The following is a 14141-nucleotide window of genomic DNA, read 5'->3' as shown; positions in this document are numbered from 1 at the left end:
TGACTATCTCGGTAAAGAACAAATGCACTACATGTGTGGCATCACTGGTTTTCCTGCAAGGAATGAAATGTGCCATTTTAGTGAAACGATCCACCACCACCATGATGGAACCGAATCCCCATTGTGTCTTTATCAAGCCTAAGACAAAGTCTAAATTGACTGAGTCCCATGGTCTGCTTGGAATGGGTAAGGGCACATGCAACCCTGTGTTTTGGCTATGTCCCTTGGCAAACTGACACATTTTTCATCTAGTTACAAATCTTTGTACATCTCTATGCATCCTCGGCCACTAGTAAAAGTGGCTTAACTGATACAAGGTATTTTCTATGCCACAATGCTCGGCTAAACCTCCACTATGCTTTTCCTTGATTAAGTTCTCTCTCATAGAACATTCTGGAATACATAACTACCCTCCTTTGAACAACGATCCTTCTTGCATGTTATAGTCCAGCCACAAATTGCTATATCTCAATATTGGATTTTGGCAAGCTTCAAAAGCTTCCATAAAATCTGCATCTGGCTCATACAGGTCCTTAAGGTGTTCAAATCCTAACACTTGTATGATACTTTCCTATAGGATCATATTCCTCCTACTTAACGCATCTACCACTTTGTTGGCTTGACTAATTATATGTTTCAGCACGAATATAAAACTCTGCAATTACTCCACCCACTTTGCATGTTAATGGTTCAGCTTATGCTGCTGCATAATATACTGCAATGTTGAATTGTCTGAAAATAAGACAAATTCATTTGCCAACAGATAATGCCTCCAATGCTTTAGTGCCCGAACCACCACATAAAATTCCTCGTCATAGGACATGTATTTTTGCCTACTTTCATTTAGTTTCTCTCTGAAATAGGCTACTGGCTTGTCCTCTTGGCTGAGTACTACACCAATGGCTATTCCACTGGCATCACAACAAACTTGGAAAAGTTTGTTGAATTCTAGTAGTCTTAAAATTGGTCTTTCAGTAATTTTCTTTTTGAGCAGCTGAAAGCTCTTCTCTGCCACTTCTGTCCAATGGAAAGACTAATTTGTTTTCTTAATAGTATCTAGCATGGGTGCACAAATCCCACTAAAAGTTTTAATAAATTTCCGATAAAAACTCGCCAGTCCATGAAAACTCCGCAATTCAAACAAACTCTTGGGGGATGGCCAGCTAACTATAGCTGAAACCTTTTCCGGATCCATTTCTAATTCATTCTCAGCAATCAAAAATCCTAGATAAATTAACTCTTTCTTGATAAAAGAACATTTCTTCAAATTTATCAGCAATTTATTCTGCTGCAATCTTTCTAATACATACCCCATGTGTCGAAAATGTTCCTCATTTGTCGTGCTGAATATCAGTATATCATCTAGATACACAATCACAAATTTTCCAATGAATTCCTTGAGCATCTCGTTCATCAACCACATGAACATACTAGGAGAATTGCTCAATCCAAACGGCATAACCAACCATTTGTACAAGCCTTCATTTGTCTTGAAAGTTGTCTTCCACTCATCACCTTCTCGAATTATGATTTGGTGGTAGCCGCTTTTCAGGTCTATCTTTGAAAAGTATGTTGCTCCACTCAGACAATCCATCATATCATCCATTCGAGGTAATGGGAATCTATACTTGATAGTAATCTTATTAATGGCCTGAGAATCCATGCACGTAATCTTATTAATGGCCCGAGAATCCATGCACATTCTCCACTCACCTCCTTTCTTGGGAGCTAAAAAAGTCGGAACTGCACAAGGGCTTAAACTCTCCCGAATCAGTCCTTTATCCAACAACTCCTACACTTGCTTCTAGATTTCTTCATTATCCTTTGGAATCATCCGGTAGGAAACCTTGTTTAGCAAACTGGCTCCAGAAATAAAATCAATATGGTGACTGATGCTCCTCTTTGGTGGTAATTTGTCCGGTAGATCATCCACCACAATATCACTAAATTCTTGCAGCATCTTTTGTATCTCTTCTCGTAAATCAACAAGGCTGGTATGTACTAACATTGCTCTTCGTATTCTCACAACTGCATAACCCATTTCTCTCTCTTCAATCTGTTGTAGAAACTCCTTTTCTCCCAGCAGTAATGCCTTCGTTCCGCTTGTTTCTGTTGTCCCCTCTCCTTCCTTGGCTTATTTCATAGGTACCAAGGTATGCCTAATCCCATCCTTGACAAATCTGTAACAATTTGCCACTCCATCATGAACTACCTTTCTGTCGGATTGCCATGGTCTTCCCAGCAGAATATGGCACACATCCATCGACATGATGTCACAAATCACTTTATCCTTGTACTTGCCTATCTGAAAATCTACCTCGCAATGTTCATCAAAAAAAAATTGGTGTCCCTTCTGCAACCATGACACCCTGTATGGAGTTATGTGTCTTATTCTCTTCAAACCCAGTTTCTCCACCATCTCCGTAGCTACCAAATTATTTGTACTCCCGCTATAAATAATCAACTTACAGCATTTTCCATGTGACTTGCATATAGTCCGGAATAATTCTTTCCTCTACGTCTGATCAGCTACTTCCTTGGCTAGTTTTAATAATACCTTGTTCAATACCAAGGCTTCCTCAGTCTCTGGCATATTCTCCACCTCTTGTGGTGGTGCCTCCGCTTCATTGGGCTGAGCAATATATGCTCCCCTCTGCCCAGTTTGTTCATTTTTAGGACATTCAAAGGACCTCTGTCCCCACTTGTGACACTTGTAACATTGGTAGGAATTTCCTCTGCCTCTGTCACTACCTCTTCCTCACTGGTATGGCCTTCCTCCTATAGTGTTACCTTCCCTTTCACTCTGTCTCGAAGTCTTCAAACTGCTACCCTATTCATTGATATTGGCAGTCTTACCTCTGCCAAAGGTCTGTCCTCGACCTCTACTAGAACCCCGTCCTCTCCTGGCATTCTGTTTCCTCCAAATCTTTTCTTATGCCTTCATAGCACTCTGATAAGCTTCATCTATGGTTTTTGGGGAAAGAATGCTAATTTCATCTAAGATTTCCATTCACAGGCCATTTACAAACCTCGCTGTCTTCTCAGGAATATGTTCAACATAACTAGCTCTCAGGTTAATTTTATAAAATTCTTCTGTATATTCCTTCACAGTCATCGTTCTTTGTTTCAGGTTCTGCACCTATCCGTAAAGGGCAATCTGATAGTCTTTGGGTAGAAACTTGCTCTTCATCTTCGCAACCATCCTATCCCACCTTCTAATCAAGGGTTTGTTTAATCTCCTCCTTTCTTCCTGTACACTATCCCACCATAATGTTGCATGTCCCTTCAATTTGGTGATAGCAAACATAACCCTCTTATCTTCATTGATTTCTTCATACTCAAAATATTTATCCAATTCATTTATCCAATCTAACAGTGCCTCCATGGACAAACTGCCATCATAATTAGAGAGCTCTAGCTTTGGCTTTCTACTAGCCAACAAAACTTACTTTAAGAGCTTAATTTTGGGCCCTTCATCATCTGACCCATCTGTCATAACCACATTTTCCTCTTCACTATCATCTCCATCTTCGGGCTCTCTATGCCTCCCTACTTCCAATGCTACCAAACATGCAGTCAAGTTTATGACCTCTTCTCTTAATTCCCCATCTCCTGCTCTTTTGACGGCTCTTCCTCAACCCCTTCTTCCTACCTCCATCTTCACTGAGAGAAGATAAAACCTACTCTGATACCAAAATTTGATGCCGCCAATGCACAGCTTGAACTGACCTCTTAACCTTATAGGTTACGACCTCCCTTAACAGTCATGATGGAAGACTTTCACACTATAGTTCAGCCTTTAAAAAAAAATCCCAAATCGATAAAAAATGATCCATTCAATCACCCCACCGAACACCCCTGTTCCTTTGGTAACTAGGCCTTTTCATATTGGAAGTGAAAAGCCTTCGAAAAAGCTTAAAACCATGCCTTTTACCTTTCGGGACTGAATACTCTCCAACATACCAAAACAAAGCTTTTTCCGCTTTTTATATAGTTATATGTGCTTTTGCCGCAGATCGAGATCTGGCCAATCAGATGGCTCAGATTCAATCACCGTATCAGCGTTCAGCAGTCTCAATGGTCTGCAATATCGACACTAGTCCGCGGCGGAGGTCCATTGCGATATCGCTATTGGCTATCAGCGATTACAATGGCGCTTAACAATATATGACCCCTGCTTCAAAAAACCTCTAATGCGATAACCTTGTAGACCCAACAGACCATCCAATGGCCCCTATATTGTTTCGGGTCCGGGTATGTCGCGCTATCGGAATTCAGTGATTACAATTCGATCCCCTTCCTTTGCGATGATGTGATTATGGTTCAGACCCGATAAGGTCCAAAAGCGCAACTTATAATATTTCAAGTCCGCTTCTTTAATCCGCTAAGTGTTTTTGCACTATTTCTATGTGTAAATGGGTTTTTCCTGTCTGCGTCACAAGTTACATAAAAAATCTGTCAAAATTATTTCCACCATCAATATTTTAGCTTTGATGGCCCCTGAGTCTCACTTCTTCAGCCTTTCATTCCTCTGTCTTCAAACCTTTTCCTCGCTTCTTTTGTGTTGCGAACAGTCCCTTTTGTGGAAGCTTTTCACCTCTTTGGTCACGCCGAATTCACCTACAAGAATATATGCATACAAAGAATCTATCATTCAAATTAATTTCATTCTTTCTACCATTCAAACTCATAGATACATAATTATTAAATCAGACTTGCACATAAAGAGACAAAGAAACACGACAAGTTTTTTTTAGACTCAAACTCTCTTTGTGGTTCTCCTTACAATTTTCCCGTAGGCTTGCAACTTCTCTCCGTTTGGCTAACCCCTCATTCTACATAATTGTGTCCTTTTTAATACATTAGTGGCAGTTCCTCTTGCAGTTTGAGGAACTGTTTTTCCAGTTTTGAGGCATTTTTCTCAACTAATTCTCATCTAAGCCTATCTTGTCTAAATCAAAGCTAACAATGGTTGATTTGGCCTTTATTTACAATAACACAAAATGAAACTAAATAAACTAGAAATTTGAGATGTTTCCCTCTCTATTTGTCAAAATAGAATGGGAAAACAAAAAACAAACAAGAACCAACTCCCAGCTGTCACCTCTTCATTCGGGTGCTACTGCATCAGTTAGACCAAAACCCGTAGGTGTTAGTCTCTGCTGCAATCACCAGAGTTAGGATCTACAAGAGGTGATTAATCCATGTTGTGAAAAACATGAGGAGCATTGAACCCAATGTCAAATATGTTTTTGTGATAAGTCTCAATGTAGATGTAGAAGCTACCAATCCCACTAAGAAAGGTTGAATAAAGTCAAGATGGATGTACGATAAATCTCCAATCATTCCACCCTAAACATGAGCATTGATAACACCAAAAGCTACACTTATAACAAACGTGCAAAGAAAGTTTCCAATCCTCTCTTACCAAATGTTGCAAGGTCCAAGATGAGATATTTCTTTAACACTTCAACAACCTATACTTACTGTCATTATTTCATACCTGAATTTACTCTTCTACTCTCATAAGTTTCAATTGGCCTACCCATGAAGGAGTGAGCCTCAAACTTAGCTTTAATATCAAATTAAATTGGAAGCACTCTCAATATATTCACATCAAATAATAATACATATAATACAATGAGTTTTGTCTCAAGATAGGAAAATTGTCTTGGATACTCAATCACTTCAGTTGATAAAATATCTCATACAAACACCAAGCTAGGAGATTTATAAGCCAAGTAGTAGTTACATATTTTAAGAGAGCAGACATTATTGCACAACATTATGTTGAGTCTTATTAGTCCTTGTCGAGGCACGACAATAGCAATTGATTTGCTTGTTAACCACTGTTAGTTTAGCATTGATGAATGCAACTTATAATGTTTAATTTTGAAGAATAAATATTTATTTTTCAATATTATTAAAAAAATCAAATTTCAAACATTTGATTGGACCATAACTTATCTTATTGCAACCTTTGCATAACTCCCTTATATATTTTATGCCATAATTTAAGGATATATTTGCAATATTCATTCATTATATTTAGATATTTGTGTAGTGATATTTTATTCTTAAATTTTGAAGTAAATAACGTAGTTAGCATCAGTTACTTTCCACCATAATTTAAGCAAGTGTTTGCATAAAAAATTAATAGGAATAAATTATAAATAAATATATTTACTAGCAGTTTCTTCTCACCATTATTTATGTTTTCCTCAACACTTATGTAGGAGTAAAATTATAAATGATTAAAATTAATAGTGGTTGCTACCACCAAAATTAATGCAAGTCCATGTGCCTAAGCAAGCAATTACTTTATCCACTTCACATCTCAATTTACTAGTTCATACCAAAACAAGATTGATTCCATTTGCCTATTAATCATTATTAATTTAGCTTACATTGACCAATATAAATTATAATTTAGACTATACCCTTTTTAATTTGAGACTAAAAACTAAAATACCTTACACAACTTGTTTATTAATTCAATGTGATAATATATAGCTAATATATATAAATTCCTCTTTTAAAATAGAGAAACTATCTTATTCACACTCTCATGTTATTGAGCAAATACCAACAAGTTAAGTAAATAGAAAATCTATCTCATACCAATTACATCTAACCATCTAACTACTAACCATCTAACTACCTCCTAAATATTAGTAACAAACTCTTCTATCAAAAACTGACTTTATCTACCCAATAATAACCAAGAATCTCAACCATCCGCAAGAATAATTATCCCTCAAATAAATAGTACCTTCATATTCCAACGGAGATAGAAATCAAAATCATACACCTTGTTGATCGCTGGATCATGGACAACATGATAGCATGTGTTCACATCTTATGGGTTTACAATTAAAGGCAGCGGAATTGAGGAGGCTCTGTTGCACACAGTTTAAGAAAGCAATAGTAGCTCTCGGAAAAAAATCCAATTATGGCATACTATTTGCAACCGGAGAAAAGATGGACAATGTAATTGAACAATCACTTTTAGAAAAAGCAAAGCTATCCTGAGGCTCTTTCTAAAATTCTAACTACTTCTTTGCTTTTATCTCTGTACCACACCTTTTGAGCCGCTTCATACGCTGTGTTCTTTCTTTTAGGAAAACACGTTATTTCTGACACGTTATTTCTGTGACTGGAGAGTTTTCAGAGCTTTTGTCGAAATTTTTCTGGTTAAGAAAGTCAAAATTAAACCCAAAAGAGACAAGTGTTTCTTTAATCGTCTAATTCTCCATATTCATTGGCAATATCATCACCATCTCTACAACTTTGTATGCAGCTATTTCACCCTCTCAATTACCAACCTTTGAAATCAATTACCAACCTTTGAAATACATTTGGATGAGCTTTTGTGCAGAACAAACCTTCAACATCCCTCATTGGTTTCCCATTCATTCTAAATTACAAAATCGTGAAGTCAATCATTTCACAATATTTTTGTGTGAGGGCATATTTTCGCATTGATGATGAATTTCTTCGAGAAAAAAAACACTGTGAAGTGTTTAAATAGCTTTTTAATGGTGGAAATAGATTCACCTCTATCAAAAACCGTGAAGACCCAAAATCTAGAAGCTTAATAACTATAACCTGATTTTTCAAAAAAATCCGCTAAATTTTCTTATAATAATTGGAAAATTTCTATGATTTTCCTACTAAAAACCTGCCCTGTTTAGACTACGCGCAATCCCGTAACTATAGCTGTTATGCAATATATATCACTGATAGAGAAGAATACTGAGCATATGGTTTACAATTAAAATGTAAAAGTTTGTTATGAAATAAGATTTTAAAATATTATTTTTGAATTGACTATGATTAGTCTTGTAATATTGTACATACTATATTTTTCCATATTAAAAATAAAAAATGTAAAGAGGGTGAAGTCCTAAAAGAAAAATCAAAGGAATTGTAAAAGAAAAAGATCAAAAAAGAATATAAAGTATAAACCCCACCAAAAAGAGATAAAAAATAGATTCTGCAAGTGATGCAAATTCAAATGCCACTACTTTTTATTTTACTTTGCAAAATAAGATTGTGTGTAGCTTGTCAAAAATGCCACAATCCATGACGGTCAAATAGTTTAATCTTGATCCTTTCATGCTTTAAATTTCATGCTGATAGATAGAGAATAAAGATCTAGCCAAACTGTTTAATCTTGGCATATGAGTAGTTAGATAGAGAATAATAATGAGCTCATCAGTTTAATATGAGCCATTGGAAAGTCATAAGGTTAGAATTAGATAGTTTTCTTACAAAAGAAAAAGAAATGAAGGGTCAGCAAGCTCAAATGCACCCAGTAAATGAAGAAAAATGTTAAGGTAAATGATGGGTAGGCAAAAGCAGTTTTCACAAGGCATGGAAAGCATCAATTGTTTTATTTCATATTACTAACTTCCTCCCAAACTCATTTACCCATTGTAAAAATATCCCTTCCCCTTCATTTTACCTTTACCCTTATTTCATCTCATTTACCCCTTGTAAAAATATCCCTTCCCTTTCATTTTACCTTTGCCCTTATTTCATCTCATTTTCCCTTGTAAAATAACCCTTTTCCCCTTTATTTTACACCCTCCCCTACACATTTCCTTTAAAAACCCACCAAAAATCCTTTATCCTAAGTTTAAATAATTAAAATATATCAGACCCCATTGAAAAACCCTCCCCGATACCCTTTTAACTCATATCCTTAGTATATTTTTCCCCTTATAACCCTCATCGCATAATTAATTCCTATAGTTTACTCGCTAATTAACTACGTTACATCCTAATTAACCCGACCCCACACCCTGACTCTTGCCTCGGAACTCTGCCACCCAATAACCCTCTGATCACCCACCTCAAGATCTATTGACCTGAATCCCGTATCGCACACTCCGACGTCCAACTTTTAACATCACAAAAGCCCGTGAGATTAGTTGTTTTCCCCACCTGCATTTTTTCTATGTGGCAGCCCCACATTATATCACATCCTCTAAAATAATACCACCAACCACTCTAAAGTAGTGCGACAAACCACCTTACTGCCTCCTCGCATTAGATGAAACCGCCCTGCTGTTTAAGTTTAACCCCGCGCCCAAAGATTAACCATTATTGGTTAAAAACAAAAAAATTTCCCTTTCCAATCTTTTCACTATTATTCTATTGCAAATAACCTCTGCTGACCTATTCTATGCACTAGAAGATCTGTTGAACTATTTTAAGTTGTTTTACAACTAGAATTCAAACTTTACTACCAGACGACGCTGCCAACTCTGATTTGAAGCTGTATAAATACCATTGAAGCATCAGAAAGCCTCCGCTGCCACCAGAGAACCCTTCTGCATACCAAAGCTTCATTTTTCTAGGTATTCCTTAAGTGTTGAAGGCCTGTACTTAAGCTTTGCACAACCTTTCTAATAGGTTAATCAATTCAAGGAATTTAAAATCCTTGCTAGCCTAAAGAAAGCCACTGGGCATCCAAAACCCTTTTGGCAGACTGTGTTCATCCTTTCACATTATTCCTGAGGTCCTAATCCTACTTCTTAAGCCAGATAGTGACAAGTTGAATAAAATAAACAAATCTATGGCTTCATGGTGAGCTCCAGTATTGTAGCAATAATGCTACAACTCCTGGGGCTTCCTGTCTCTTAATTTTATCAACCCGGTAGTTCGTACAAACTTGGAAGCGACGGTGCTGTATGCACAAGTACTAGCTCTTGTCGCAGCTGTCACTTGGTCAGCTGGCACAAGTCCGCTAGGGCTCAAGCCAACTTCTATAGGCTCTCAGAAGAAGCTTGTTAAATGATGGACGAAAGCTAGCTCAAAGAAGACTAATCTACTTGGCAAAAATGAACTGAAAGCAAATCAAAACATGGAAACCCTAGGAAACCCTAATTTAACTAGTCTAACCTCTATGATGCAAAGAATGTGAAGGAAACTTCTACCAATGATGCCATTACTTCTAATAAGTGAAAATGCATGAATCTAATCTACTTGCATCTGAAAAGACATGTTTTTGTATTTTTTCTTTAAGTGGATGGAGTGATTGTGATTTTGTGCTTATTAGGGTTTGGTTGTGCAGATGTGATACGGAAGGAAGGAAAGCTTGGGAAAGGTTGGGGAGGCTAGGAGAGGTCCCCAGAGATCCTTAGCATCAGTCCACAGAGGTTCCTCACGTTCAGAGGCTCAGCAACCGAGTGAGTGGCCTCCTACAGGATGTCTGCAGGGGATTCTACAGGAAATGCAGGGGTTTCTACAGGAAGTCTACAAATTGCTACAGGATGACCTACCGTGGGTGTTTGAAGTGATGGTGGAGTGATGGAATGGTAGGGGGAGATGTGCAAGGTAAGAATAAAGCTGGTGATGGCTCAGGAGTGGAGAAGTAGGATGGAGAACGAGTGTATGAAGTGGGTTGATGGATGGAAGGTTATAACAATGAAATGTCTAAAGAATGAAGTTACGTGAGGAGTGGAGGAGTTTGGGAGATAATAGAGTGGAGCGGAGGTCAAGGATGTGGTTGTATGCGTGATCAAGACGAAGAAGGAGGTGATAGAACGATGAAAAGCAGTGTAAATAAAACAAATGGCTTATGACTGTCACCAAGATGAAAATTCATTACCCTATGCTACATGAACTCAATGAACAACAATATAAAGCATGTAGAGGAATGTGCATGAAGCGGTGATGAAGGTGTATGGTGCAAGAGTGAAGTGCATGGAAAGATCTATCATAAACGAGACTATGTTGCAGCATGTATAAAGTGAAGAACTGCGTATTTTTGTGGCTGGTATAGGCTGCACTCCAATCTCCAAACAGAGATGGCAGTGGAGACTTCCTCAACCTTTTTGTTGGAGCTCCAATGTATTATCAACCTGCTAGTCTAACTAAACAACTGAAAGCAATTCAACCATAAGCTAACTCATTCAATCTCATAAAACCTAACTCAGCAAACCTGTAATTTCGAATTGCATGGTAAAGCAATGAACTAAGGTGCTGGAATGAAATGCAAACACATTACAATACTGAGGAGATATATTGCTCTCAGGTTGGGCCCTAACCTGAGAGCTATAGCTCCTTGAAAAAACTCAGAACTAGATCAAAATCTGCCTTCTTTATTCATAATCTGATGTCATGCCAAATTGGCTTACAAAAAGGAACAAAAACTGAGCTCTAGCTCGTACTTTCCAATTACAAGAGTAATACCAAGGTTCAAAAAGCTTCTCTGCAAGGCTACGACCTCAGTATTTATGCAAAAACGATCATCCAACAGATGTCCTTGATTTTAGGAGCTCGGCTGTCCAACTAAAGTTTAACTGCTGATCCTGTAGGACAGTCATAATTACTGTTCCTATAGAACAGTTATAACTGCTGTTCCTGTAGAACAGCTGGCTGCTTCTAAGCTCGGTGGGGAGATGGATTGAAGCTCGGAGTTCTTGGTGGGAATCACGAGGAAGGTCCCCAAGACCGTGGACATCCTCTCCTAAAAACCAGTAGTGCCACCTCATTGTCTCCTTGTCTCCTTTTTCGTTGTCTTTTTCTCCCTTTTAATGCCAAAAACCTGAAAGCATCATGCATTAGTCACGTAGATAAAATGTCTACCCTTCTTCCTACAAACAACACGAATAAACTAAGAAATGCATGCATAAGCAGTAAAAAGTGAATGGTTTGAGCAAAGCAAGTAGGCCAAATGAGCCCAAATTATACCAAAAATTGGGGCTCATCATCACCCCCCAGCTAAACTATTTGCTCATCCTTGAGCAACTTTGCCCTGGCTCCTCGTCTTTGACCGAGAACTAGAGCCCGGAGCACGCTTTTCCTCCCCTGATTTTGGTGGTTCTGCCTTTTCTGCCGAGGGTGGCGCTTCTTCCTTTCCCGTTTTTGGCAGCCCTGCCTTTGCTGCCCCTGGTGGTGACGAAGGTGATGCTTCCTTCCCCTTTCCTATTTCCTTGAGCCGGGCTTCGGAAGGCGACTGGCCTATTTTTCGTGTCCAGGAAGTTATTTTTGGGCTCCCCTTTTCGAGGGATGGCTGATGTTTTAGAGGGGGTTCTTGCACTGGGTGAAGTAGGGACGTCCCCTGAAGTGGTTTGGCTACTGGGTGGAGCCTGTGGCTTGCCCGTGGTCATCCTCTTGCTTCTCCTGGCTTCAGATGGTAGAGGGGTCTCCCTCTCCCTTTTCTCCTTCGGTTTTGGAGGTGTACTGAGGGCAGCCAGTGCCGCTGCTGCCTTCTTTTCGAGAATGCCAGCCTTCTCTTTCTTGTGTTTTTCTCTCTCAGAGCTCCTTGTAGAGGGCCCCTCCTTTTCAGATTTCGGGCTTTCTGTGGAAGACCCTGCTTTGCCCACTTCCGGGCCTCCGGTAGAAGATTCTTTCTTTCCCGCCATTGGGCTTCCTGAAGAAGGCCTCTCTCTGCCTTCAGACTCTCTGTAGGAGGTTGTTTCTCAATGACTTTCGGGCCTCTTGTAGAAGCCCCTTTTTCCAATTTCGGGCTTCTTGTAGAAGCCCTTGTCTCTGTTTTTGGGCTTCCTGTAGAAGCCTGTTCTCCAACGATTTTCGCACTTCCTGTAGAAGCCTTGGTCTTTGCTTTTGGGCTTCCTGTAGAAGCCTGTTTTTCAATGATTTTCGGGCTTCCTGTAGAAGCCTTTGTCTTTGTTTTCGGGCTTCCTGCAGAAGCCTGTTTTTCAATGGTTTTTGGGCTTCCTGTAGAAGCCTGAGTTTGTGTTTTCGGGCTTCCTGTAGAAGCCTGTTTTTGCTTTCCTGTAGACACAGGTGTCTCCACTTCCGCTTGCTTGCCTGCTTGAGTTTTGATTTTTGCTTTGGGTGCAGGTGTTGTTGAGGTACTTGGGCTGACGTGGGCCACCTCTGCTTTGTCCATTCTGCTCTTCATCCTCTTTTCCCTTGCTGACAGGATAGGTGTGCCACCTTCTTCTTGGTCCTTCTTTTCCTCATGCTCCTTCCTTTGTTCTTCGGCCACTGCTTCGTGTTCCTCACTGCTAGAGGAACCCGTTTCTTCGATCAACATTTTAATATCCCCATCTTTGGTCAAATTGCGGAAGGATTCCCATGAGAGGGGGACCTTATGTGAGTGCAATGCATCTTCCACAAGCAGCTTTATTAACCCATGGTGGGCTATCTGATCAGGTATGCCCTCTCTTAGCTTTGTAGCACACTCCATTAGGGACTGCAGGAGATAATAAGGGATGCTCAGTTTTTGCTCTACAGGAAGGTCAATTCGGTGCCTCAACTCAGTGAGTAGCCGAAAGTGATATGCATACACGATGCTGAACCGGCCTTCACAAGTAATATATTTCATGATTTGCAAACTGACTTCATTCCAAGGTGGTGATAGACTCATTCTTCTCACCCCGTTTTTATCCTCCGAGAATTCTTCCTCAGGTGGAAAGAATTCCTTCTTTGCCTGCTGACTCAGCTTTCTCTCTTCTTTATCCCACGACAGACCCATAGGAAGTTCTGTGATTCGACTGATATGTTTTGGGGTGAGTTTGAGGCTTAGACCTCTGAAGTTTACTGTGACCAGTGTCTGGGATTTAGGCTTCAAAGCCTGCAAGAATTCCTCGACTACTTCATCATCGTAGCCCTGCAGCTTATCACAAAAAGGCATCCATTGTGCTCTGGTGAAGAGCTCTACCACTGCCGGGTTTCTCCTTAAGTTAGTTGAATCAGTGGGCTCTCGTCTTATAAACCCACCCGGCATGATGAACACGGTCGTTTTAACTAAAGGTGGCAGATGCAAAAGAGATTTGGTCTATGAAGACAGAGCATGCACATACAAAATTTCAACACAGACTACTTATACCAACATCCTGTAGAATGGTAGCAACGGCACAGCAAACAACAATTCCACCAATACCTTTATAACCCGACCGTGGACGATGGTCTTGCTACTTCTAATAACCAGTTACATTAAGAGTTCAGGGTTACCTCCTTCATTTGGCCACCTTTTTCGCGAGGCACCCGCTTTCCTGTAGATGACTACGTTCCTGTAGACTGCGTTCCTGTAGAACTGCGCTCCTGTAGAACTGCGTTCCTGTAGAAGCCGTGCGCAATTCTCGGGGAGGACTGTAGTTGGCCGCGCTCGCGGTGTGCTTGACCAGTGTTCTGGTAGCCAACAACTCGGCGTATCAAAA

The sequence above is a fragment of the Pinus tabuliformis genome, chromosome 3_2 (genome assembly GCF_031772625.1).
Source record: "Pinus tabuliformis cultivar Carrire ecotype Pingquan chromosome 3_2, CPIR1, whole genome shotgun sequence".
Classification (NCBI taxonomy): domain Eukaryota; kingdom Viridiplantae; phylum Streptophyta; class Pinopsida; order Pinales; family Pinaceae; genus Pinus; species Pinus tabuliformis.
This window is presented reverse-complemented; position numbering follows the sequence as displayed.